The 26,279-nt window shown below is 46.6% G+C and overlaps 1 protein-coding gene across 18 annotated transcripts in view; it reads left to right on the top strand.

Moving 5' to 3' along the window:
* Positions 1-26,279, top strand: part of LOC119972651 (band 4.1-like protein 3) — a 404,335-nt gene that overhangs the window by 165,335 nt on the left and 212,721 nt on the right. The window lies entirely within an intron of this gene.

Raw genomic sequence — 26,279 nt, 5'->3', positions numbered from 1 at the left:
CTGGCTGCCGGCGAGCTGCTGCTGCTGCCGCCGCTGCATTTAACTCTAGAAATAGAGAGGTGTCCTGCTCATTTCCAAAACGGGGCCAGAGCAGTGTCGGATCGCACTGTAGGAGCCACTGTGATTGGGATGTGCGGTGTCGCGAATTTGCAACGCCGATGGCCGAGATGCTAGAATAGAATAAAGATCTGAAAAGGCATGCTTGAAATGGGATGTGGAAATGTGCGATGTAATGGTAATTGTAAGGGCGTTGGGTTGTTCGCGTTATTTCAATTATTTTTCCTCTGTACATGTGTGTGTGCATGCATATATATATATATATGTGTGTGTGTGTAATACGCTACATAACATTTTGTGGCTGGCTGCAGATATGTCTACGTGTTACTGCACGAAAAGAGAGGGGATCCTCGCCTGATTCATTTCTTTGGGTCAGGACGATGAGTTGCAGCTTTGATTGTTTCCCCAGCAGTTCTGCAATGCGGTGGGTGTGGTGGTTTGGAGTAAATGGCAGTTGTAGTCCGCTGCAGTGACAGCACACTCCGGGCCGCAACGTGAACGAGGAAATCTGCTGCTGATCCTGCCACCTTCTCTCACTTTATTCCCACTCCAGGGCAGGGGAAGGTTGACTTTCTCCCTCTCTCTTCCCCTCGTTGGTAGGTTAGTGGTCTGTAGCAACATATGGTTGCTATCAAGAGAAACCCTGTAAAGTGGTCGTGGAATCCATCTTTGCAAACTTGCATCAGTTGATGCATTTTAACTTCAGCATGTTCCATATTTTCCAAACCAAGATTGTCTTAAGTAGCCTTATAGCCATTAAGCATGTTGATTTTCTGCTTGGTTTTAAAATATTCTGGAGCACATGTACTTGATAATGCACCAAAGAAGGGCCAGCGATCAATTTAGGTCTGACAAAGATGTTTGCTTTAAAACATTCTGCTAAATGTAACTAACTGCATGCTGCATATTGCTTTAAATCTACCCAGGTATCTTTTAAAATGTTGTGAATGTTGAATTTGCACAATCATTTAAATATTTGTTGGTATATCTGATTTAGTAGTTAACATTTATGTAAAATCTAATTTGCCTTCATTAATGCTGCCACCTTTTGTTGAATTTAAATAAAACCCCTGGAAATCCAAGCTTGGTTTATTTTGTTATGGTCTGTGGCTAGTTACTTAGCCAAAGTATCAATTCAAAATATATGTTGATGAAATTGTTGACAGAATATCAACTTTGAATGTATTTACATAATCAATTCCAAAGGAAGATCTTCAAGAGTAAGTGTGTACTTTTTTTGGGGGTCGGGGGGCAAGTGCAGTTGTTTAGTCAGTAAAGCATTATTTTTGTGTATGTTTTCGGTGTGAGCAATTACTACAATTGTTGGTTTGGAAGCATTGTTTGCTTGTGTAATTTTACACAAATTGACGTGACCTTGAAATTTTAGTTCCCAGGGTGATTTCATCCATAGCAAGAACATCAGTTCATTGAGTATTCATTTAGCTCAAACTTGAACATTTTCTGTTTTCATGTGGTTTGTCTCAACATATATCTGTGCATATTAACCTGCTGCAATACAATACAAAGTAAAGTAGCTACCATGGGTATACTGCTAGATCACCAGAGGCCACAATGCTTCTGGCAAGATGTCTTGCTTTGACCTGGTTACTCATTGTTCTGTAAGATATTACATCTGACTGACATATTCACAGACTGAAGCATTTTACTGTGGTAGTTGCTGCCTACTATCCACAGGCCCATTGCCTATTTAATGTAAATGTCAATCACTGCTCCTTACATACTTCATTGCCTAGTTTCTGTTATGTGTATTAAAATTGTAGTAAAGCTTGGGCTATATTTACATAGGTCAAATCAATGTATTTAACTACAGAGCTATGAAGAACAATACAACTGTAATTAATTTTGAGTCTTCTGTGTGCCCAATACTGAAATTATTTTTAAATGTATGGTATTTGAAATGGTGTATAGGAAGAAACATGATACGAAAAAAATACACATTTAGTATTACGAGGGTGGATTTATGCCACTTCAGAGTTTCATTACTTTACCATATAATATTTGTGAAGGTAATTGTGATAGTGATTATTGAAATAAGGTGTCACCGTGTCTAATTGGGGTGAACAAATAAAAACATTGAATTTACACTTCTGCCTCAAAGTAGTCATTTTGTTTTACAATATAAAATTATTCTTTGCATGCATTAATGAGTATAATCAGGAATTGTTTTTTCATTGACCTGATTCAAATTTATTTCCAGCAGATATAATATATAGGAGATTCTTTTGATTTTTACACAGTAATTCTTGATGTGCATAATTTGTATGTATTGTGCCATAGATTTACAGCAGTGTACATAAAAGGCTTGGCAAAATTTGCTTTTTCAAGGTGTTTTGCAAATCTTCTGATCAAGAATTTTGTATCTCGTATTCGGTCACAGCTGTTCAGTTTCCAGCATCAACCGACATTCCCTCCAGCAATCTCCTATCAATTTGCAGCCAGCACTCAGACCTAATACCCTTGACAGATTTATTCAGCAGATTAAAGTATTTAGTTTGCAATGATTGGTTGTTGCTGAAATCTAAGTCTTGAACAGATGTTGAAGGAGCAGAATTACTCTTTTGGGGAAATGTTAACCTGCCCCATGGAAATGGAGCCCAGGTGGGGAGGATGCAGTGGTGCAACCCCTGAGACCTTGCTGCCTTCCTGTAGGATTGGATTTTAACTTGTTTTCTGAGGGAATGTGGGACACCTATTGGAAGTATGCTTTTTAAGTGTGCAGTCCTGGCCAGGCAACCGCAATTTCAACTCTATGCCAGAGGGAGTGGACAGTAGTGCATTCTCTGATCAAACCAATTCTGGTGAGAACTGCAATGAAGGTCAGATGAGGCCCAGTGATGGTAAATGTATTAACATTTCCTCCAGGCTTCACCAGGAAATCTTGAGCCTCTTCAGTCCCGGGTTTCCTCACCAAGCACCCACCCCATCGACTATGCTTGCCATGTAGCAGTTTGGGTGGGTGATTGACAAGCTCCATACAAATGTGGACTTTAAAATAATTTGGGTGGGGCTGTGTCGTATAATCAATGCAAATTTTACACTGCCTGATATTTCATTGAAGAAAATTTCCGATTAATATTGATGTCTATCTTTAGCTTTCGTGTTGATCACTTGTAACCTGTTCATCACCAGAACTAAATGCAACAGAAAACATACGTATGTCTTTATAAAAAGAAGTCAAATGGGGACATAAAAGCAACTAGTTACATTTGGAAATGAACAGGGAAGTAAGTGGGCATATAAATAAAGCAATGTTTAAGACAGCAGTCTAGAATATGGCAGGAAATGGAATCATTGTATCAGAAATGTTTCGGACAGTGCTTGACATGTGAGGTTGCAAAAGCACCATTCATTTTAATCTTGTAAATTTGCTTTGAAGCTATTAAACTGTTTTAAGATTCTTTGCTTGTACCTCGGTTTGATTAGTTTGCTCCTTTACTGACCTTCTGTAGAGTGTCATCAATGGAAACTGGGATTTATAGTCTATCCTACAAGTGCCAGTTAAAATCTTTCAGCTGAAGGTCTTATTGTAGGTGATATAAATTGCATACCATGTTATCCCCAAGACAGTGATAATACGTAAGAGGGAGAAAAATACAAGCGGGTAATCGTAAGTGGTGATGGTGTATAACGGGTGCTAGCGAGTGGGCAGCCTGTTTTGCATCTTAATTTTCAGTTAAATCATTAGGAATAAAGCGTCGGTGAGAAGTAAAAGGGACTGCAGTTTGGCTATCACAAAGTCAAAATTAATTTAAATTGGATTAATGTGAAATGGTTGTTGGTCAAAATTTCCACTTTGAGCACAATGGACAAATTGGGTACAAATTGTATTAGTTTTCAGAATTTTTTTTATTGCTCAAATTTCTGTCAAATGTACTTTCATATTACAGATGTGAAACCTGCCACAAATCAGTGCAATCAGGAAGAATTTTATAACTTGTTTTGAAAAAAATTGTATTCAAAGTGTATCTTAATATGGTTAAGAGTGGGAACCTGTTGCAGTTTAATGAATACAGCAAAAAAAAAGGTTTATCACAAAAAGTAAGGGTTACAACACCCACAGAGGCCACAGGGTGTGGATCATATGGTGCACTGTGACCTCCACGGAATACAAACTCTCCCAGTAATGGGGCAGGTCTTCTTTAATGAGGGGCGCCCACATAGTATAAAAACCCTGTCCTGGGTCAATAGGAGGGAGACCCTTCGAGGAGTGGAGAGTCACTGTGTACCAAGAATAAATCAATGTTGTTGTATTCTGCCTACTGTTCCATGCGTATTCACCCTGCATGGATTCTACATTAGCGACAAGGGTTAGGTGGAGCTGCCATCAGTGTCAAGTGCTGTGCACCCGGACCACTTCGTTTAGGCTTCTGGAGGCCTCCAACCCACCAGCAGGGGTGACCCACATTGGAAGATTGGAGCCATACAAAGCAGGTATTGATTATTGGGGCAGAACACTGAATGCATGCAGTGTTTCTTTCAGAGTAATGCAATTATTGGGGATGAACGACAGACAATAATACTATTCGCAGCTTGTGGGAGACAAAACTACAGCATAGGTTTGACCCACCCAGATGTCTGCCGGATATGCAGTCTTTCACTACCTTAGGTTTAAGGTGCGAGGGGCAAGGTTTAAAAGTGATGTACAAGACAAGTTTTTTTTTACACGATAGTGACTTTTAAGGGGCTTCTTGACAAATACATAAATAGGAGAGGAATAGAGCGATTCTGTGCCCGGAAAGGTTTTAGTTCAGACGGGTAGTATAGTCGATGCAGGCTTGGAGGGCCTGAGCCTGTGCTGTAATTTTCTTTGTTCTTAGTGGCCCTTGTGGGGGACCACTTTAACTCCAAGCCCTCGATAATCATTTGCTGGTTCCGGTTTCATACCGCACCCAAGGAGAATCGACAAATGACTTCTTGGCTCAATTGCGCAAACTGTCTGAAACCTGCGAGTTTGGTGCCACGCTGAATGAAATCCTATGCGCCTGTTTTGTCTGGAACTCGCAACACGGTAAGACAACAAAAGCCTTTAGCGGAAACTCACCTGGATCTGCAGCGGGCGGTCAAGATAGCTATTTCCCGAGAGAGTGCTGAGCAGGGTGTCCAGGAACTCCAGGGCATGGCGGTCCTAAATCTAGGCTGTCCGACCGATTGCTGTATAGTTTTGCTGCGACCCAAAGAAACAGGCTCCAACAGCGTGGCTATTACCGAAGGAATGCAGGCTGCCGCCGCAGAGGCCCGTACAGCTGATGCACAGCCTTCCCCAACCTACAGGAGCTGGATTTTGGGTACGGGCCGGCACAGTGGGCGCCGAGACCGAAACAACAGACGGCTCCATGATACCCCCCCATTTGGCTGAGCGTGACCACCCCCACATGACTATGTCGATGACGAAGATGCATCCTACCAGCAGCTACGCTGCATGGCAGTGCCACAAGTTGCTCTGATCCACGTTGCCCTGCAGGTGAATGGACACTATCCAAATGGAGCTTGATACCGGAGGGGCTGTCTCTGCGGTCAGCTACCGAACGTTTGATAAGATTCAGTCTGACCTCCAGGCGTTAGCCCTATAAACACCGGCATTGGCTTGCCACATATACCGGGGAGCCATTAGCGATTGCGGGCACATCGGTTGTCCCGGTTGCGTTTGGGCAACAGTCAGCAATTCTACCACTGGTGATGGCGCATGGAAGCGGGCCAAGTTTGCTGGGCTGCAATTGGCTGCAGCACCTCCCTCTGGATTGACAGCGCGGCTCCCTCATGGACCCAAAGGGGTTTTAGTGAGAGTCTCCACCGTAATCCAGAAGGGCCCGGGCACCATACAGGGGGAAGTGGCCTGAGTTGGCTCAGCCACGCAACTTCCAAGCCAGACTGATCCCGTACACTCTACAGCCTAAGGTGGATGCTAAATTGGAACGATTAGAACATTAGGGCATTATATGCGCTGTTCAGTTCTCTGACATGGCAGGCCGGTCATGCCCGTGATGAAGCCCGATGGCTCCTTACGCCTGTTTGGCAATTTATAGGATGATGGTAAACCGTGTCACTCATCTGGACTGTTTCCTGGTCCCTCGCATCGAAGATTTATATGCAAAACTCAGTGGAGGTTGAACCTTTACAAAATTGGACATGAACCATGCATACCCCCAGTTGGTTCCGGCTCACAATGCTTTGTGATGATAAATACACACCGAGGGCTATACGAATATGCCTGGTTGTCTTTCAGAATCTCCTTGGTATGTGCTATCTTCTAAAGAGTGATAGAAAACATCCTACGGGGTTTTCCCTGAATCGGGGTTTCCCTGGATGACGTCCTTAATTACGGGCTCCTCTGACCAGGAACATTTACAGAACCTGGTTGAAGTCTTGGTTGTTTTAAGGGAGCTGGTGCGAGGGACCAGGAAACAGTCCAGATGAGAGACACGGTTTACCATCATCCTATAAATTGCCAAACAGGCGTACGGAGCCATCGGGCTTCATCACGGGCATGACCTACACCCATACGAGGACATACTGTGGGACATTGACAGGCCCCAATCCCAAGAAGGCCAACGGAGCTCCGTTCTTTTCCTGGGCTGCATCATCTATTATGGAAAATTCATCTGGAACATGGCTACACTGGTTAGTCCCCCTTCACCGACTGTTAAGAATGGGCCCAGTCTCAGCAGGCGGCTTTCACTGAAGTAAAGCGGCAACTTTTGTCCTCCAAGCTGATGACTCATTTTGACTCATCTAAGCCACTCTTTCTGACATGCGAGGCATCTCCTTACAGGGTTGGGGCCGTCCTTGCCCACCGCATGGATGATGGTTCAGAACGCCCCATCCAGAAGACTCGCTGATGCGGAGAGAAATAACACGCAGATCGAAAAGGTGGATTTGGCTGTCATTGGAGTACAAAGCTTCCACCATTATGTTTATGGACGTATGTTTAAGGTATTCACAGATCAATAAGCCCTTATTGGGCCTGTTCAAGGAGGTTCAGGTGATTTCCCTCCATAGTGATAACTCAGATCCAGCATTGGGCCCTATTGCTGGCCGCATACGAGTATAGACTGGAACACCGTTTGCTGGGAAAGATTCCCCATGTGGATGCGTTGAATCACCGCCGCCTCTCCACCAGGCCACCGCGCCAGCGTCAGCCGATGAAGTTGTCACCACCCTCCAGTTCATGGACTCCTTGCCGATCATGGCATCTCACATCTGCGGTTGGACCCAGACCGACCCTCAATTAGCCCGGGTCCGCCACATCATTCAGTACGGAGCCCAGTAGTGGGCTTTGGATGATTTGAAGGCCAATACTTCCCAATTCCAGGAGCTAAGCATCGAGGATGGAGTTATTCTGTGGGGAACATGTGTTGTGGTTCCGGAATGCAGCATTCGATACAGGACCTCCACAACGGACAGCTGGTTGTGTTAAAGATAAAGATGCTGGCCTGCAACTATGTCTGGTGACCTGGGATCGATGCTGACATAGAGCGGTTGGCCCAGCATTGTGTACCTTGCCAAGATCACTTGAAATTACACGCAGCAGTGCCACTCCATTCTTGGGAATGGCCAGGTCGGCCCTGGTCCTGTCTCCCACATTGACTTCGGGGGTCCATCACAGGGGCGATGTTTCTTGATGCCGTGGACGCCCACTCCAAGTGGATTAACGTGAATTCAGGCGAGCACCACTAGGGCCACCGTTGAAAGACTGCCAGAATTTCAGCATGCATGGCATCCTCGAGGTGCTGGTCTCAGACAATGGAACATCCTTCACAAGTGCAGAATTTGGCACCTTCATGGCCGCCAACCGAATTTGCAACGTACGCACTACCCCGTACCATCCAGCCTCCAACGGATTGGCCGAATGGGTGGTCCAAACATTCAAAAGGCATGAAGAAACAGATCTCCGGATCTTGGGAAACCTGATTCGTGTTCTGCTGTCGGACCATGCCGCATGGCATGACCGGGGTCGTGCCGGCAGAATTATTGATGGGATGCCACCTCCGCACCCAACTGAGCCTGGTAATCCTGGACATTGCGGGTAAGATCTGCCATGGACAGGACCGAGGTGGACGAAGGTCGTTATGCACCTTTGCACGGTTTTGCCCCTCGAGATTCAGTGTACATCTGAAATTTTGGCAATGGTGCCTCCTGGGTCCCAATCATGGGTTGTTGCAAAATGGGCCCGTCTCTTACAAAGTGAGGCATAAGGCCGGGAATCCAATTGATATGTGGACCACCACCTTAGCTGCGTCCCCGAAGTGTCGGACCTGATTCCAGATTCCCCGGTCCCATATTTTCAGCCACCCCTGCAGTCACCTTTGTATCACCCCCGGCTCCTGCTGCCATTGAGATCCAGGATGCGGAGATGTCGGACGTGGTCCCGACCAATTCCAAATTCAGCCGCCGGAGGAGACCGCCACAAATACTGGTCTGTCCGTTATACACCTCCAGATCCGACACAGACGATGTCCAAGTGCCCTCCCAAGCCGAAGGAACGAGGGGTCCTTGCGCCAGTCCAATAATGCGGATGCCACTCCAGACTTGGGGAGTGAGAGTATTACAACCTCCACGAAGGTGGACCATCTGGTTCCCCGTGACGTCCCCGGAATACAAACTTTCCCGGTAAAGTGGAAGGGCTTCCCCTTTAATGAGGGTAGCCCTCATAATATAGGTTTAGCTCACTTGGCTAGAGAGCCAGTTCGTGATGCAGAGCAAGGCCAACAGTGCGTGTTCAATTCCTGTACCAGCCAAGGTTATTCATGAAGGCCCTACTTCTCAACCGTACCCTCGCCTGAGGTGTGGTGAACCTCCGGTTAAATCACAACCAGTCAGTTCTCCCTCTCAAAGGGGAAAGCAGACTATTATCATCGGGGACTATGCCGAGTGGACAGAGTGGACCACTTCGGTGAGTGGACAGTTTTGTGTACCAAGAATAAATCAGTATTGTTGTATCCTGTCTATCGTTCCATGTGTATTCACTCTGCGCGGATTCTACAGTAAGCATTTTAATCAATGTGTACTCACCTGTGAATAACCTGAATGTAAATAACTGAAAAATACTATACAGAACCATTTGCTAGTTACATTAATGTAGAATAGTCATCTTTGACTAAATTGGAAGTTTTTAAAAGGTGTCTACTCCTGTCCTCGTGGCAACAAACATTTTGAGGGCCTTCCCAAGGACCCTCAAATGGGCGAAGTTAATGGAAACTCAGAATGATAATTATGTCAGTCTGTGGGCCAAGCCAGTTTTGTGGACATAGCTGGTTTAGCACACTGGGCTAAATCGCTGGCTTTGAAAGCAGACCAAGGCAGGCCAGCAGCACGGTTCAATTCCCGTACCAGCCTCCCCAAACAGGCGCCGGAATGTAGCGACTAGGGGCTTTTCACAGTAACGTCATTGAAGCCTACTCGTGACAATAAGCGATTTTCATTTTTTTTCAATTTGCGGAAATTCTTTTCCTGCTGAATGTAATTTGTTCGAGATTCTTTAATTATTTGTGCTAGTTTAGCGGCTTCCAAGCGAATTAAACTGTGGAAAAACCAATGCATCCCAGTGAAAACCTTGGACCTTTTTTTGTGAAACAGACCTGTGTACGGATTATGGGTTCTGGGGAAAGTCACTCACATTGCGTAGAGGGGACAATATGTGTCAGAAACCATGCTGAATATGTCATTAAAAAATGGTTAACTCTTACTAGTAGTGAATAGCTTAATGCTGATTTCAGATATTTAAGCTTGCCATCAGAGTCTCCTAGATTTCTTTAAGTCTTTTAATGAATTTACAGAATCAAATATGAGCTGACAGAGAATCTGACATTATCAAAGTTCTCTCCCCTCCTCTACACTCAATTCTCTCTCCTTTTTGACTTATTAGGCTTCTAATAACTGCTCACAAGGTCTCCATCTTTCTGTTCATTTCTGTGATGACTGTTTCATTATTGGCCTGTTCTCTGTGCCTCTTTCAGCAGTCTTGTCATATAGTATTGTGTAGGTTGCAGGAATTGGGGACAAGTGTCATTTTTCAACAAAGGGGCGTGAGGTAAGACAAAAAAGTAAGAAATACATGCAGTAAAGAAACTGAATGGAAAATGACTGGTACAGAAGGTGAAGTCACATGGAATCAGAGGCGAGCTGGCAAGATGGATACAGAACTGGCTCGGTCATAGAAGACCGATGGTAGCAATGGAAGGGTGCTTTTCTAAATGGAGGGTTGTGACTAATGGTGGATCGTTGCTGTTTGTAGTATATAATAAATGATTTTGAGGAAAATGTAACTGGTCTGATTTAAGTTTGTGGACGACACAAAAGTTGGTGGAATTGCGGATAGTGATGAGGACTGTCAGAGACTACAACAGGATATAGCTTGGTTGGAGACTTGGGCGGAGAGATGGCAGATGGAGTTTAATCTGGACAAATGTGAGGTAATGAATGTTGGAAGGTCTAATACAGGTGGGAAATATCTAGTAAGTGGCAGAACCTTTAAGCGTATTGACAGACAGAGGGATCATAGAATTTACAGAATCATAGAATTTACAGTGCAAAAGGAGGCCATTCGGCCCATCGAGTCTGCACCGGCTCTTGGAAAGAGCACCCTACCCATGGTCCACACTTCCACCCTATCCCCATAACCCAGTAACCCCACCCAACACTAAGGGCAATTTTGGACACTAAGGGCAATTTAGCATGGCCAATCCAACTAACCTGCACATCTTTGGACTGTGGGAGGAAACCGGAGCACCCGGAGGAAACCCACGCACACACGGGGAGAATGTGTAGACTCCGCACAGACAGTGACCCAAGCCGGGAATCGAACCTGGGACCCTGGAGCTGTGAAGCAATTGTGCTAACCACAAAGCTACCGTGCTGGGATCTGGGTGTACATGTCCACAGGTCACTGAAAGTCTCAACGCAGGTGGAGAAGGTAGTCAAGAAGCATGTGGCAGAAGAGATTTACCAGGATGTTGCCTGCTATGGGGTCATCTGGTTCTCACTGAAACGATGGAGGTAGAGGGGCGATCTAATAGAAGTCCACAAAATTGAGGGGCATGAATAGAGGGGATAATCAGAATCTTTTTTCGAGGGTGGAAGAGTCAATTATTAGGGGACATAGGTTAAAGGTGCTAGGGGCAAAGTTTACAGGAGATGTACGTGGGAGGTTTTTTACACAGAGGGTAGTGGATGCTGGAACTCGCTCCCAGATGAGGTAGTGGAAGCAGGTATGACAGTGATGTTTAAGGGGGGGGGGTCTTGACAAATACATGAATAGGATTGGAATAGAGGGATATGGACCCCAGAAGTGTAGAAGGGTTTAGGTTAGATGATTAGCATGGTCGGTGCATGCTTGGAGGGCCGACGGATAAAGACCACTTGGGATCTGGTTTAGACGAGAAGAAGTCAGGTGTATCCTTTTTGTAGCAATGGGAGAAGTGTGGTAGGCCTTACTTGAAAGAGCAAGAGAGGCAGGATACCCGAAAGAGAGAAAAGATTGTGCAGAGAAAAGCGACAAAGTGAGTCCATGATTCGTGTGGGAAAAGTGACCCAGTGGTCAAGGACCAGGAAAGTTTATTTGTTCCATTGAAACCTGTGCTCTGTGTAATTTGCCTGACCAGTATTTGCCTGTAATTTGTTGGCTGGTGCCTTTTGTTCTGCAATCTTGGGATTTGGGGGAGGGGTAGAAGATTTGGGGAGGGGTGAGAGCAGGTCAGAGAGGAAGAATTTAGGAATAGAAATGGCTCCTGCTGAATAAATGAGGGACGGTGGTGGGAGAGGAAAGTCTATTGCAAGCAGGTGGGCTTTTTTAAAGCTTTACTGTGCATGGAAGGAACGGTTGTTTTTTGCATTAGAACACATTGCATCCTCCAACACACTGAGTAAGCGGTGCTTTTGGATTGAGTCCTCTCATGGACGTTGGGGTGGGGATAGGTGTGCATAGCCCTTTATCGCATGCCTAATAGATTGATGAAGTGACAGAAAGCCGGTAATAGCACCTTGCTTAAAGTAGGAAAGGCTCAGGGAAGAAATATATCCAGAAACAAAATTAGATATTGTGATTGAAATTGTGGAAATAGTAGATGAGCAACTTGTTCAGAAAACTGGCCATTGATGTTTTCTTAGTTGGATCATTTTCATTTTTATTGTTAGCTCTGTCCATTTGAATCAACAGTATAAGAAATTAATTGATGAGTAAGACTAAGTGTATGATTTCTATGCCAGCCAATTGTTGAACTAATACTTTTATTGTTATGTGGTTTAATGGCTGATATACTTTCCTTTTAATTTTTATACTTTATTTATGTCTTGTACTTGTGATACTTCTGGAAATGTGCATATATCCTTTTCTGCATAAAACACAGCCAAACAAGCAGTCCAATTTGATGTCAAATTATTACTTGAAGGAGAGCAACCATATGGATGAATTAGTTATAAATAAATCATGTGGCATTTTGGTACTTTAAAACAACATTATTTGGTAAAGACGTATAGGTCTTTTTATATACTTGAATAATATCAATACTTATATTTAGAAAATCTTGTGCCCTCTCTGTGCTTTGTGTTATGATGTACGGTGGATAATGACCATGTAAATCTGTAGTAGGCAACATTCCTTATTGCAAGCATACACTGGGTGGAGGGGTCATCAAGGTCTAATGTAGACCTTCTAAACATAGTTTATTTTGTCAAAGTAATGTCATAGTGAAGCAGCAATAATGCCAAACTGGAGTTCTGAATATTCATTACTTTAGTTTCCTTTTGTCATGAAAATGTACAATTACATTTTATATGTCTACTAAATAATGTAGAATAATCTTTAGAGTCAAATGAACCCTGGCAATTTTGTGCAGTTTTGCTTTTAGTGCAGAAAGCCTGTGGCTTCACAAGAGGATGTAATGTTACAGTTGTCCCATTAGTGAGTCTGTGACAGCTGGAACTTAAAATTATAGGTTGCCTGGCTTCTCAGTGAGTACTAAATGCAATAAAGTGCACAAGGAAGAGTATAACTGACAGCTGTTGGCTCTTAAGCAGAAAAAGGTGTATGATAAGGTCCATCATGCCAAAAGGAGAAAATACCCTTCCTGTATTTTTAGAGTAATTTACAGACATTGCAGTGTGTTTACAGCTGGCACTGAGAAGCATTAATTCTTCACCTATGATAGCCAAACTTTAAAGAAAAATGTGGATAATTAATTTGGTGTAGGCAAATAGGATATGCACAAAGGGTCTCACTAGATTCCAACATCAGAATAAATTAAAGTTAATTTATCTAACTTTAATTATTTTAATGCGTTAGAATTGCCTTTGGCGGGACTTCCGGTTGCGGCTATGACCAGCTAAGTCGCACATTTGGCAGCTCCTGCGACAAAGGTGTTTAAGGGCCGATTGGAGGGCCCCGACGGTACTGTAAAGACGAATCCCGGTGGGGGAAGGCTCCCTGAGGAGAGTGAGACCAACTTTATGGTCGGTACTCGGAGAGGGGCGACAAAAAAAGCGGCAGCAGCTCCCCAAAAAAAGCGGGGGAAGAGGACCAAAATGGCGGCCGGTGGTGCACTAGAAGATTGGAGAAAATGGGCGGAGGAGCAGCAGGCCGCTCTCCTCCGGTGTTTTACGGAGCTGAAAGTGGAACTCTTAGAGTCCATGAACGCGACGACCACAAGGCTGATGGGGGCCCAGGCGACCCAAGAGGCGTCGATAAGAGAGCTGCAGCAGGAGATGGCGGTGAGGGAGGAGGAAGCCACGGTCCTCGTGGGAAAGGTGGAGGTGCACGAGGCACTCCACCTGAAATGGCAGAGCCGCTTTGAGGAGCTGGACACGCGAATGAGGCGGAAGAACTTGAGGATCCTGGGCCTAGCAGAAGGCCTGGAGGGGCCTGATCTCCCGAAATATGTAGCGGAGATGTTGAGCTCCCTGATGGGAGAGGGGGCCGGTCCATCGCCCCTGGAGCTGGAAGAAGCATATCGGGTCATGGCTAGGCGGCCTAGGGCAAACGAGCCCCCGAGGGCGGTGCTGGTGCGGTTCCAGCGTCTCTGCGATCGGGAGAAAGTGCTGAGGTGGGCCAAGAGGGAGAAAAGCAGCAAATGGGAGAATTCGACGGTGCGGATATATCAGGACTGGAGTGCGGAGGTGGCAAAGCGGCGGGCCCGGTTTAACCGAACGAAGGCGGTGCTGCACGCAAAAAGGATCAAGTTTGGAATGCTGCAGCCAGCGCGCTTGTGGGTCACCTACAAGGACCAGCACCATTACTTTGAGACCCCAGAGGAGGCATGGACTTTTGTTCGGGAGGAAAAGCTGGACCTGAACTAGAACTTGGGAACGCCGGCGGTCGAGGCCGCCCGAGTACCCTTGACTGATCAAGTGGCCCATGTCTTTCTTAGGCCAGGTCGGAACTTGGTTAAAGTTGATGGATCGTTTGGTTTCTTTGAAACTTGTGTTATGGGGGGTTTCTTTGTTCCTTTTTGTGTGTCTCTTCCCGTTGCCAACTTCCCTTAATTACTGTTGTTGTAGGGGGGGCTTTTTTACTGTTTTTTGATCTGTTCTTTAAGGGTTATGGTTACTGTTGGTTAAGTACGTTATTATTGGGTAGTTATTTAGTTATTTAGTTATGCAGGCATAGTTATGTATTTATGTATTTATTTGCGATGTGTTATTTATATTGTTATATTGTTAAGTTGGGGAGGCGGGACGGGGGGGGGGGAGCAAGTGGGTTATGCGTGTTTTCTTTTTCTCTTTTTTCTTCCTCTCGTTTTAAGGGGGCTTTGTTATCGGTGTGGATGGGGACAGGGGTGGAATTGAAGATGGCGGGGTAGGGTGTGGCCGGGCGAAAGCGCGGGCTCTCCCCTGTTTCCCGCGCGCGGGACGGAGGAAGGGGGAGGAGAGAAGAGTGGGGTGTGGCCAGCAATGGCGGCTTTTCCCGCGCTGAAGCGGGGTCAGAGAGGGATGGCAAGGGGAGGGGGAGGCCCCTCCCCCCCCACATCGGGAGGAGTCGGAGTGTGGCAGGGGCAGCCGGGTCAGCGAAAACCAGCTGACTCTCGGGAGTACGATGGTGGATACACTGCGGCTAGGAGGGGTCCTAGCCAGGGGGGGGGGGGGGGGGGGGGAAAGGGGGGTTAGGGGGGGATACCGGGTTGCTGCTGGAAAGGCTGAGGACGGGAAGGGAAGAACGGGAGGAGAGAGGGGGGGGGGCCATCGCCATGGGGAACGGGTCAGAAGGGGAGGGTCGACCCGGGGCGAACAGGGGACAGAACATGGCTAATAGACAGGGGAAAGGGACGGGTCGCTCCGCGACCCGGTTGATTACTTGGAATGTGAGGGGGCTGAACGGACCGGTCAAGAGATCAAGGGTTTTTTCACACCTAAAGGGACTGCAGGCGGATGTGGCAATGTTGCAGGAGACTCACTTGAGAGTAGTAGACCAGGTGCGCCTGAGAAGGGGGTGGGTGGGACAGGTGTTCCACTCAGGCTTGGACGCAAAGAACCGGGGGGTGGCGATTTTGGTGGGAAAGAGGGTGTCGTTCGTGGCGGCGCAGGTGGTAGCAGATAAGGAGGGTAGGTACGTGATGGTGAAGGGTAGGCTGCAGGGAGAGAATGTGGTGCTGGTAAATGTATATGCCCCGAATTGGGATGACGCGGGTTTTATGAGGCGCCTGTTGGGCCTCATTCCGGGTCTGGAGGCAGGAGGCCTGATCATGGGGGGGGACTTCAACACAGTGCTCGACCCTGGGCTGGACAGATCGAGTTCCAGGACGAATAGGAGGCCGGCAGCGGCGGAGGTGCTAAGGGGGTTCATGGAGCAGATGGGGGGGGGGGGTAGACCCTTGGAGATTTGGCAGGCCAAGGGCGAGGGAGTATTCTTTTTTCTCCCACGTCCACAGGGTGTACTCCAGAATAGACTTTTTTGTACTGAGCAGGGGGCTGATTTCGAGAGTGCAGGACACGGAGTACTCGGCCATTGCGATTTCGGACCATGCACCACACTGGGTAGAGGTAGAACTGGGGGAAGCACGGGACCAGCGCCCGCTGTGGCGCCTGGATGTGGGGCTGCTGGCGGACGATGAGGTGTGCGGAAGGGTCCGGAAGGGCATTGAGAGATATCTGGGCACGAACGACACGGGCGAGGTGAAGGTGGGGGTAGTATGGGAGGCCCTGAAAGCAGTGATCAGAGGAGAGCTGATCTCCATAAGGGCACACAGAGAAAGGAAGGAGAGGCAGGAGAGGGAGAGACTGGTGGGGGAACTTATAGAAGTGGACAGGAGATATGCGGAGACACCAGAGGAGGGGCTGTTGAGGGAGCGGCGCAGTTTACAGGCCCAGTTTGACCTACTGACCACTAGGAAGGCGGAGACGCAATGGAGAAGGGCACAGGGTGCGGTCTATGAGTACGGGGAAAAGGCGAGCAGGATGCTAGCACACCAGCTGCGCAAGCGAGATGCAGCCAGAGAGATTGGGGGAGTGAGAGAGAAGGGAGGGAACGTAGTGCAGAAGGGGCAAGAGGTGAACGGGGTCTTCAGGGATTTCTACAGGGAATTGTACCGGTCTGAGCCGCCCAGGAGGAGGGGGGGAATGGAGAACTTCCTCGATAGATTGAGGTTCCCAAAGGTCCAGGAGGAACGGGTGGAGGGGCTGGGGGCGCCGATAGAGCTGCAGGAACTAGTTAAAGGGATAGGCCAGATGCAGGCGGGGAAGGCGCCGGGGCCGGATGGGTTCCCGGTGGAATTTTATAAGAAGTATGTGGACTTGGTGGGTCCAGTGCTGGTGCGAGCCTTCAATGAGGCGCGAGAGGGGGGGGCTCTGCCCCCGGCAATGTCACAGGCCCTGATCTCCTTGATCCTGAAGCGGGACAAAGACCCTGTACAGTGCGGGTCCTATAGGCCTATCTCCCTCTTGAATGTAGATGCCAAACTGTTGGCAAAGGTCCTGGCAACCAGAATAGAGGATTGTGTGCCAGGGGTAATCCATGAGGACCAGACGGGTTTCGTAAAGGGACGACAACTTAATACAAATGTCCGGAGGCTGTTGAATGTAATTATGATGCCAGCAGTGGAGGGGGAGGCTGAGATAGTGGTAGCACTGGATGCGGAGAAGGCATTCGATAGGGTGGAGTGGGAATACCTGTGGGAGACGCTGGAACGGTTTGGGTTTGGGGAGGGATTTATCAAGTGGGTGAAGCTGCTGTATTCGGCCCCGATGGCGAGTGTGGTTACAAACGGGAGGAGGTCGGAGTACTTTGGGCTCCATCGAGGTACCAGGCAGGGATGCCCCCTATCCCCCTTACTATTTGCATTAGCGATCGAACCGTTGGCGATGGCACTGAGGGGTTCAGGGGGTTGGAGAGGACTGACAAGGGGAGGGGAGGAGCATCGGGTATCACTCTATGCAGATGATTTGTTGTTGTATGTGGCGGATCCGGAAGGGGGAATGCCGGAGGTAATGGAAATACTAGCGGAGTTTGGGGACTTTTCGGGATATAAATTAAATGTGGGTAAAAGTGAGGTCTTTGTGATACACCCGGGAGATCAGGGGGAGGGAATTGGGCGGCTCCCCTTTAGGAGAGCAGTAAAGAGCTTCAGGTACTTGGGGGTGCAGGTGGCAAGGAACTGGGGGACCCTCCACAAGCTGAACTTTTCAAGGCTGGTGGAGCAGATGGAGGAGGAGTTCAAGAGGTGGGACATGGTACCGCTGTCGCTAGCAGGGAGGGTGCAGTCAGTCAAAATGACGGTCCTCCCGAGGTTCCTGTTTCTGTTCCAGTGCTTGCCCATCTTCCTCCCCAGGGCCTTCTTCAAGAAGGTAACTAGCAGCATTATGGGCTATGTGTGGGCGCATGGCACCCCTAGAGTGAGAAGGATTTTCTTGGAACGGAGTAGGGACAGTGGAGGATTAGCGCTACCCAATCTTTCCGGATACTACTGGGCGGCGAACGCATCGATGGTGCGCAAGTGGGTGATGGAGGGGGAGGGGGCAGCTTGGAAACGTATGGAGAGGGCGTCCTGCGGCAATACAAGCCTGGGGGCGCTAGTAACGGCACCATGGCCGCTCCCCCCCACAAGGTATACCACGAGTCCGGTAGTGGCGGCCACCCTTAAAATCTGGGGGCAGTGGAGGCGACACAGGGGGGAAGTGGGGGGTCTGATGGCGGCGCCACTGAGAGGGAACCACAGATTTGTCCCGGGGAACACTGGTGGGGGATTCCAGAGCTGGCACAGGGCGGGCATCAGGCAACTGAGGGACATGTTCATAGAGGGGAGGTTTGCGAGCCTGGGAGAGCTGGAGGAGAAATTTGAGCTCCCCCCGGGAAACACGTTTAGATACCTGCAGGTGAAGGCATTTGCCAGACGACAGGTGGAAGGATTCCCCTTGCTTCCCGATGGAGGGGCGAGTGATAGGGTGCTGTCAGGGGCCTGGGTCGGAGAAGGGAAGGTCTCGGACATCTACAAAATAATGCAGGAGGTGGAGGAGGTACCGATAGAGGGGCTGAAAGACAAGTGGGAAGCGGAGCTGGGAGAGCAGATAGAAGATGGGACATGGGCGGATGCCCTAGAGAGGGTCAATTCGTCGTCGTCGTGCGCAAGGTTGGGCCTCATCCAATTTAAGGTGCTGCACAGAGCCCATATGACGGGGACTAGGATGAGTCGGTTCTTCGGGGGGGAGGACAGGTGTGTTAGGTGTTCGGGAAGCCCTGCGAACCATGTACATATGTTCTGGATGTGTCCGGCACTGGAAGAGTTCTGGGAGGGGGTGGCGGGGACGGTATCGAGAGTGGTGGGAACCAGGGTCAAACCAGGGTGGGGGCTAGCGATTTTTGGGGTTGGGGTGGAGCCAGGAGTACAGGAGGCAAGGGAGGCCGGAATATTGGCCTTTGCGTCCTTGGTAGCTCGGAGAAGGATCTTGATTCAGTGGAGGGACACAAGGCCACCAAGCGTTAACACCTGGTTAAACGACATGGCAAGCTTCATCCAATTGGAAAGAATCAAATTCGCCCTGAGAGGGTCGGTACAGGGGTTCTTCCGGCGGTGGCAGCCCTTCCTTGACTTTCTGGATCAGAGATAGGAACCGGAGGCCGAAACAGCAGCAACCCGGGGAGAAAAGGGGGGGGGGGGGAAGGGAGGGGGGGGGGGGGATAGCAACGAAGGGAGCACGTCAGCGGGGGGTCGCGGGCAAGGACTGCCCGAGGCCATCGGCAGAAAGGGAAAAACGGTTTGGTTGCTAGACTGATAGCGCGGAGGGGGGGGGGGGGGGGAGGGAGGGTGGGGGGGTGCGCGCGGGGGAGGGCGTGGGGAGGTTTTTCCAGGGGGGACTTGTGGTGTTATAATTTAAAATGTAATAGGGGTAAATGTTTGTATCGAAAAATTTCAATAAAAATTATTTAAAAAAAAAAGAATTGCCTTTGGCATGAAGTAGAATTGTTTGGACATATACTTGCTTTAAAAGAAAATCATTGTAAGGAAATCGGTAACCCAGACAACACTTATTGCTACCCCTTAATAGTACATGATAAAATGATGGTGAACCTTACCTTTGAAGCATTGTGGTGAAGGTGCTCCCACTGTTAGGTGAGGAGTTCCAGGATTTTGACCCTTAACCAAATAGGGTGTGTTGCTTGTAAGGGAACTTACTAGTGTTCCCATGCACGTGCTGCTTCTAGGCGCTGGAGGTCGCGATTTCAAAGATGCTGAAAAACTGTTGGTAAGTTGCCGCAGTGAATCCTGTAGAAAAATGCACACTATTGCCACAAAATGCTGGTGGTGGAAAATGTGGATGCTTAAGCATTCATTTTACTTCTACCTTAGCAATCCTAACTGAGATGTTTTTCAGGTTTTGCTGCAGGCGTAGAGCGCTTCATTTGCTGTGGAATTGTTAATGCAGCTGAATATTGTGCAATCATCAGCAAACAACAGCGCTACTTCGTATAATGGAGGGAAGTTGGTTGATGGTGCAGTTGAAGATAATTAAGCTTTCGTATGCTGGCCATAGGAATTCTTTCAGTGATGTCCTGGTCTCCAAAAACCATGATTATCTTCCTTTAACTGTCGTCTTAATGCTACGCTCAGTCAAATGCTACCTTGATGTTAAAAGGATCTTATCTCAAGTCTGAAATTTTGTAATGAGTTCTGTAGCTAAGTGATCCTCGTGGAACCCAAATTGAAGATTGGTGAGTATGTGCTCCTTGATAGAGCTGGTGATGTCTCCTTTGATTACTTTGCTGTTGTTTGGGAGTAGGTTGATGGGGCAGTAATAGGCCGGGCTGGCGCTGTCCTGCTTTTTGTGAATAGGATATACCCAGGCAATTTTTCACTTTGTCAGCTAAAGATCAGTATTGCAATTGTAATGACACAGCTTAGCTCAGGGCTAATCTTGCCCAAAATGGTATTTAGAATAATATTGTATCTGTCTTTGGGGGAATGGTAATACTAAATGCCTCAAGAGTCTGAAAGAAAATCTTTGAAATCACCATGTGAAATGTTTGATTCTTTCACTGATTTTTGTATCTGACTTGCTGCTTCCTTGCATTAAAATGTCAGGAGAGAAGTGTTAACTATACCCAGGTCCTAACTGTTGACAATAAAGCTCCAGTTGAAACAGAATTTTACAGTAATTATTTTATGGTATTTGCAGCTACATGTATCCCAGTTTCGGGTCCCGTGGCCCTTGTTAATAAACTAATTGCCCAGCTGGTTGAGTGGCATGATGAACTGATGTAACAATGTGACGGTAGCATGTGGATTCACATCAGTAGTTGTTTTGTGTTCTTTTTCCATTGATTTTAGTTGAATTGCCCAGAGGGAGGCAATCAGGACAACACTTCATGTAGAACGAAGTTTCTTAGTGACATTGTATTGGCAGCGGCTTGTCTTCACCGCTGTCAAATTATTTATATTTTTATGAATCTGAAATGGGGAAGTTCAGAAAGAAAATGATTTTTCCTGAATTAATTTTTTGGTACTGTGGGGAAATAGGCGATTTACATTTTTGAGCCCCTGAAAAACACTGATGCAAACCAGTGTCCATATTTACGATCCAGCTCCGGGATCTTTGATTCTGGATTGCAACTGCCATCAATAACACTACAGTTATATTGGGTGGAATAAATTGTTCATATTGTTAACAAACTTGATTTGTGACCATATATATTACTAAACAGTTAGCCGAGGCATCTTGTTGTGAGCACTTTTTAAAAAAAAATAATTTTTATTGAAATTTTTACAAAATATAAACATCTCAACTCTATTAACAAAACAACCACGGTAACACCCCAAGAACAATACCCACCCAACTTCCAAAGCAACTACAAACAAAAGAACACCCAAACAACAAAAGGGAAAGAGATGACACCCGCCACATCCCACAAACCCATGTACACAGTTCTCCCTCCCACCGATCCAAACCCCCTCCCCCCTGCCCCGGGTTGCTGCTGCTGCCGGCCTATTTCCCTACCGTTCCGCCAGGAAGTCCAGGAAAGGCTGCCACCGCCTAAAGAACCCTTGTACTGATCCCCTCAGGGCAAATTTCACCTTCTCCAATTTAATGAACCCCGCCATATCATTGATCCAGGCCTCCACGCTTGGGGGTTGTGAGCACGTCTAGTATGAGTACTGCAATGTTTCAGATAATGTTCCTAAATTCAACTTGACTTACAACCAGTCACAATTCCCTAGTTTGCTAAGATTGAAAGCTGCAAATTGGTTTGCTTGAAGTCGCCAGCATGCCGACAGATACTGGTCCAACATAATCAGCATTCTGGTTGTGTCATGTATGCACCGTAACATTTCCCCTGGTTGGAGGGAGGCATATGTCTGTCTAGCAGTGGCTTCTAGATTGGATAAGCTGAAAACTTAGTCTCCTTTGTAACTCGCAGGTTAGCGAGTTGATCACACAGGTTAGCGAGTTGATCACCAGGGCCACGAGTTCTGCCAATACAAGATTCCAACACTGTGTCACCTTGAGTAGGCCTGGCAGAACCCAAACTGAGCATCGGTGAGGAAGTGTAACTTGATAACACTGATGTGGAGATGCCGGCATTGGACTGGGGTGAGCACAGTAAGAAGTCTTACAACACCAGGTTAAAGTCCAACATGTTTGTTTCAAACACTAGCTTTCGGAGCACTGCTCCTTCCTCAGGCTCCTTCCTCACCTGAGGAAGAAGCAGTGCTGTGAAAGCTAGTGGTTTATAACACTGCTAATTGGTTGATTGAATTTGTCCTGTACTCTATAGTGAAAACATGCCTGGCCAATTTTCAGTTTGGCCTGGTTTGTTCTAGAATACATTACAGCAGTGGGGAGATTGTTGGAGACCAGAGCCTTTGCCGTGTCTAAAATTTGTAACAAGTGGAAATAGACTCATTTGATTTTAATTACGGCAATATTTAAAACATCAGTTACCTGTCATCAGCATGACCCAGAATGATTTGGAAACTGAAACACCGACACGTACCGGAAGAGTACTGCCGACTGAGCCTTGTTGTGGGTTAAGAGTGAGTGGGCTGATCTTTAATGTGGAACAGAGTAGGTGGGTAAGTATGTTGGCATTTGATCATTTGGTCTCTTATACTGTGGAGGGGACATTAGTGCCCTCAGAAGCTAGATATTGGCCATAATCCATGTGATTTTCATTTCCTTGATATTATACTGTAGTGGAACATTACAGCAGCACCATGAAAACCTATTCTACTTTTTTCACAATGTTTCTGGGCGTTGAATTTTATTAGCTTGGGTTTGAATTTCAAGGTGCTATCATTTTTGGACTAAAACAAAGAGCTGCTTGGTGGGTCATATCAATTTGATTAACAACTACTGTGCATTAATATGAAGATGAAAAAGTGTTATTGCATCAGTTAAGAATACTTTTTGGGTGGGAATAAAGCTGAAATGTGGTGAATTCAAGATAGATGCAGGCTTTGGAGGTTCAACTAAAATGTAGAGCTTAGTTTAGAAGATGCTAACTCTACAGGCTGCAATGTTAGACTGCCCATTTGCCCGTGCTGATGCTGTGTGTAATCCTCTTAAAGTGCCCCGGTTCAGCTACAAGGCTGCTTGTGAGGAAACACGAAAAGCGCAACAAAATTGTGGCGTTTACTATCCTTCCATAACTGCTGCAATTCTCCGAACAGCTTCGTTTCAGTCCAGAAATGAGGCCACCTTGAGCTTCAAATCCAAGCTATTGACATTTAAATTCTAGAAATATAGTGAAAAAGGTAGCAAAATAGATTTTCATAGTGCTGCTGTATGTCACACAGCAGCATATCGAGGAAACAAATATCGAGGAAACAAAAACACAAAGAAAAGGACCAGAGACAAATAGATTTAAATTAACAATTGGGTTGGGGAAGGGGGTATTTAAAAATAACAGGGCCATCAAATGGAAAGGTACTAGTATTTTCATGTGAAGACATTGAAGACATTAATTCACTGCTCCTCATTATAGTTTCCACAGATTCTGTCCTCTTTTTGATTTTCTTTCTATTTCAGTTCCCAAACCATAGGAATTTTTAATTTAAAAAAAAATTGTCTTTCTGCTTAATTTGGTTACCCATTGTGTGAAACCCGCCGGGTCAGAGACTCGCTGGGGGATGCGAGAATCGCGCAACAGCGGCCCGCCATAGGAGCGGCCCGCGGGGTTGCTGCCGCGCCGGTCAGGGACCGTTGAAAGCGATTCTCCGAGCTTGACGGGCGGAGTGCCTGTCGAGTTCCGGCAAGTCCTGTCGGCGTGGGTTACGCATGGTCCTACCGGGCGGGAGTTCTTGCTGCGGGGGCCGCCCTGGTGGGGGCGCGGGGGGATCCGACTCCGGGGGCGGGGCGGGGTGGCATCCATGGTGGCCAGGCCCGCAATCGGGGCCTACCAATCGGCGGGTGGGCTAATTCCGGGGAGGGGGGGCCTGTATGCCTCCGCGCCGGGCCCCTCTAGGGCTCCGCCATGTTGCCCGGGCGCCGGCGCGGAGACGGCAACCCACGCGCATGAGTGGACCTGTGCCAGCGTGTTGCGCTGGCTTTCGAGCGCACAGCACTCCTGCGCCATACTAGCCCCCTAGGAAGAAATGAATGCCTGGGCTTGGAGGCCCGTTGACGCTGGCGGTGTTCGCTCCAGTTTTGACGCCGGCGTCAGCACTTGGCCGGGATTTCGGAGAATCCCGGCCTTGGTGTTTTTAAAAATCTTTCCAATTACATCTACATCCTATTTTTATTAAGGTGCCCAAAACTGGACATGGCATCCGTGGGTTGGTTAGTCTGTAATTTTGTCGTGCCACTGGATAAGATTATTAATCAAACTGATATTAAAGAACGTCCATGGAAGAGGATACCCATTATTGACTTAGTTAGAACTGTCAAGAATTTTCAATTACAAATTGTGGGTTCTGTCTCGGTCATAGTCTGTTCCTGTGTATCCATTCTTCCGATGTTTCATATTGTTACAGCACCCTGGGCTTGGCCGCTGTCAATTTCAGTCCCTCTGACCTGGAGTCAAAACACAATTTAATTAACCAATAATTCTTAGAAAAATACCTGACGTTTTTGGCATTTGGCTGCCCAATAATTACAGTCAACCAGGGTTGTAAACTTAAACGCAATTACTTTTTATTTATAACAAGAATGATAGTGAAATATGCAGCAAGTACAACTGGTTAACTATTATCTAATTCCTAATCCCCCACTTTAACTTGCCCCCTCCCTCTACACACATACACATGAGACAAACAAATACAGAGGAAGAGAGGAGTGAAAATAATAAGCAAAAGTAAAAGATAAAAGTCTTTGTTTCAGATGATTGTTTTTAAGCATAGTTTCCTTCAAACCAAGCTTTCAGGTTGAGTTTTTTTGCTTTCTAGTCTGTAGTGTTTTTTTACTGTAGATTCATTCAGGTCTCTGCAGTTTCAGAAATACAGCGGGTATTCTGGAGAAAACATGAGGGAGGGGAGGAGGGGAAGAGGAGAGACGGGGAGAGAGAGAGACAGACAGACAAATATTGTGTTGCAACTTCTTGAATTCCTCATTGTCTCTGCTGCTTGACTTGAAGATACATGCCCATTAAGCATCCATGGATCAAAATGATAACGGCAAGAAATGAAGGACCCTTACAATATGAATGGTGTTGATGACATTTTCATACATTCATAGTATTGTAATTTATTCATCTTTTACTTGATTGAAACTCTAATACCCATGCATGGAACTTGTCATGAATCAGGCAGCATGTGAAAAGAAAGGATAAGTTGATGTTTCAGCTGGCATATTTTATATTGAAAACATGGCAATTCATTTGGAGCATTTTCTGCTGCACCCCTCCATATTTTTCTAATCTCCTCTATCCCCATTACCAGCAAATATCTGTATTCCTCTAATTCTGATCCATTGGGAATTTCAGTTTTAATAATTCCCCATTGGTGGCTGTGCCTTCAGCTGGCAAGGCCCAAGTTCTAGATTTCCTTCTTTAAATTTCTCCTTTTAAGATGCTTCTTAAAACCCTATCTTTTTGAAGAAGGTTTTGGAGATCAGCCATGAGATCTCCTTAGATATCCAGTGTCAAATTTTGCTTTACGAAGCTCCGATTGAGGGCCTAGAGAGGTTTTATTATATTTAAGGCACCATATGTTGTTCTTATTTATTGTTAAACCCATCTTTTATTTTTGAGTATGGATCCCACTGAATCAGCTGATAAATATGTTTGCTGTACAGTAATGTGCAGTTCCAAGAATAGACTTTGCGGTGTGTCTGACTGGCTATATGTCTCTAACAGCTCAGGCAAGAATTTGACCACATTTTCCAAATTAACTCCAGCTTCTGTTATTGAACACACATGGTCCTTGGCATATATTTTTAAAAATAATGTTCAAGAAAATAAGGAATAAATCCTCGGCAAAATCAGTGTACTTGGAATGTGTAACCCAAATTTGGGATTGTGTTTTAGTTCTTACATGAATTGGTTGCATGTGAAAGAACACTTGGGGATCCTGCCACTGTAAAATTTCTTAAAGAACTTGCACAATTTTTCACTGGCGGCCTTTGACGAGGCAAAAGCTTGCCAGCATTTATTTAAAATAACTGGATTAACTTGAATAAAACTATATGTATTTTCCAAATAAGTTATCTATCTTTTTCCAATTCCTATCCCAGTTAGAACTGTAGAATCCGACAGGCGAGAATCACGCCGGGGATGCAGGGTACAATACAAAGAAAGAGATTGATACACTACTAAACCCCGATGCCCCAAAGAGTCACCATCCCCGCCTTGC

This window comes from Scyliorhinus canicula, chromosome 10, assembly GCF_902713615.1.
Source record: "Scyliorhinus canicula chromosome 10, sScyCan1.1, whole genome shotgun sequence".
NCBI classification, from domain to species: Eukaryota; Metazoa; Chordata; class Chondrichthyes; order Carcharhiniformes; family Scyliorhinidae; genus Scyliorhinus; species Scyliorhinus canicula.
Note: the sequence above shows the minus strand (reverse complement) of the source record. Positions and strands in the feature narration are given on the sequence as shown.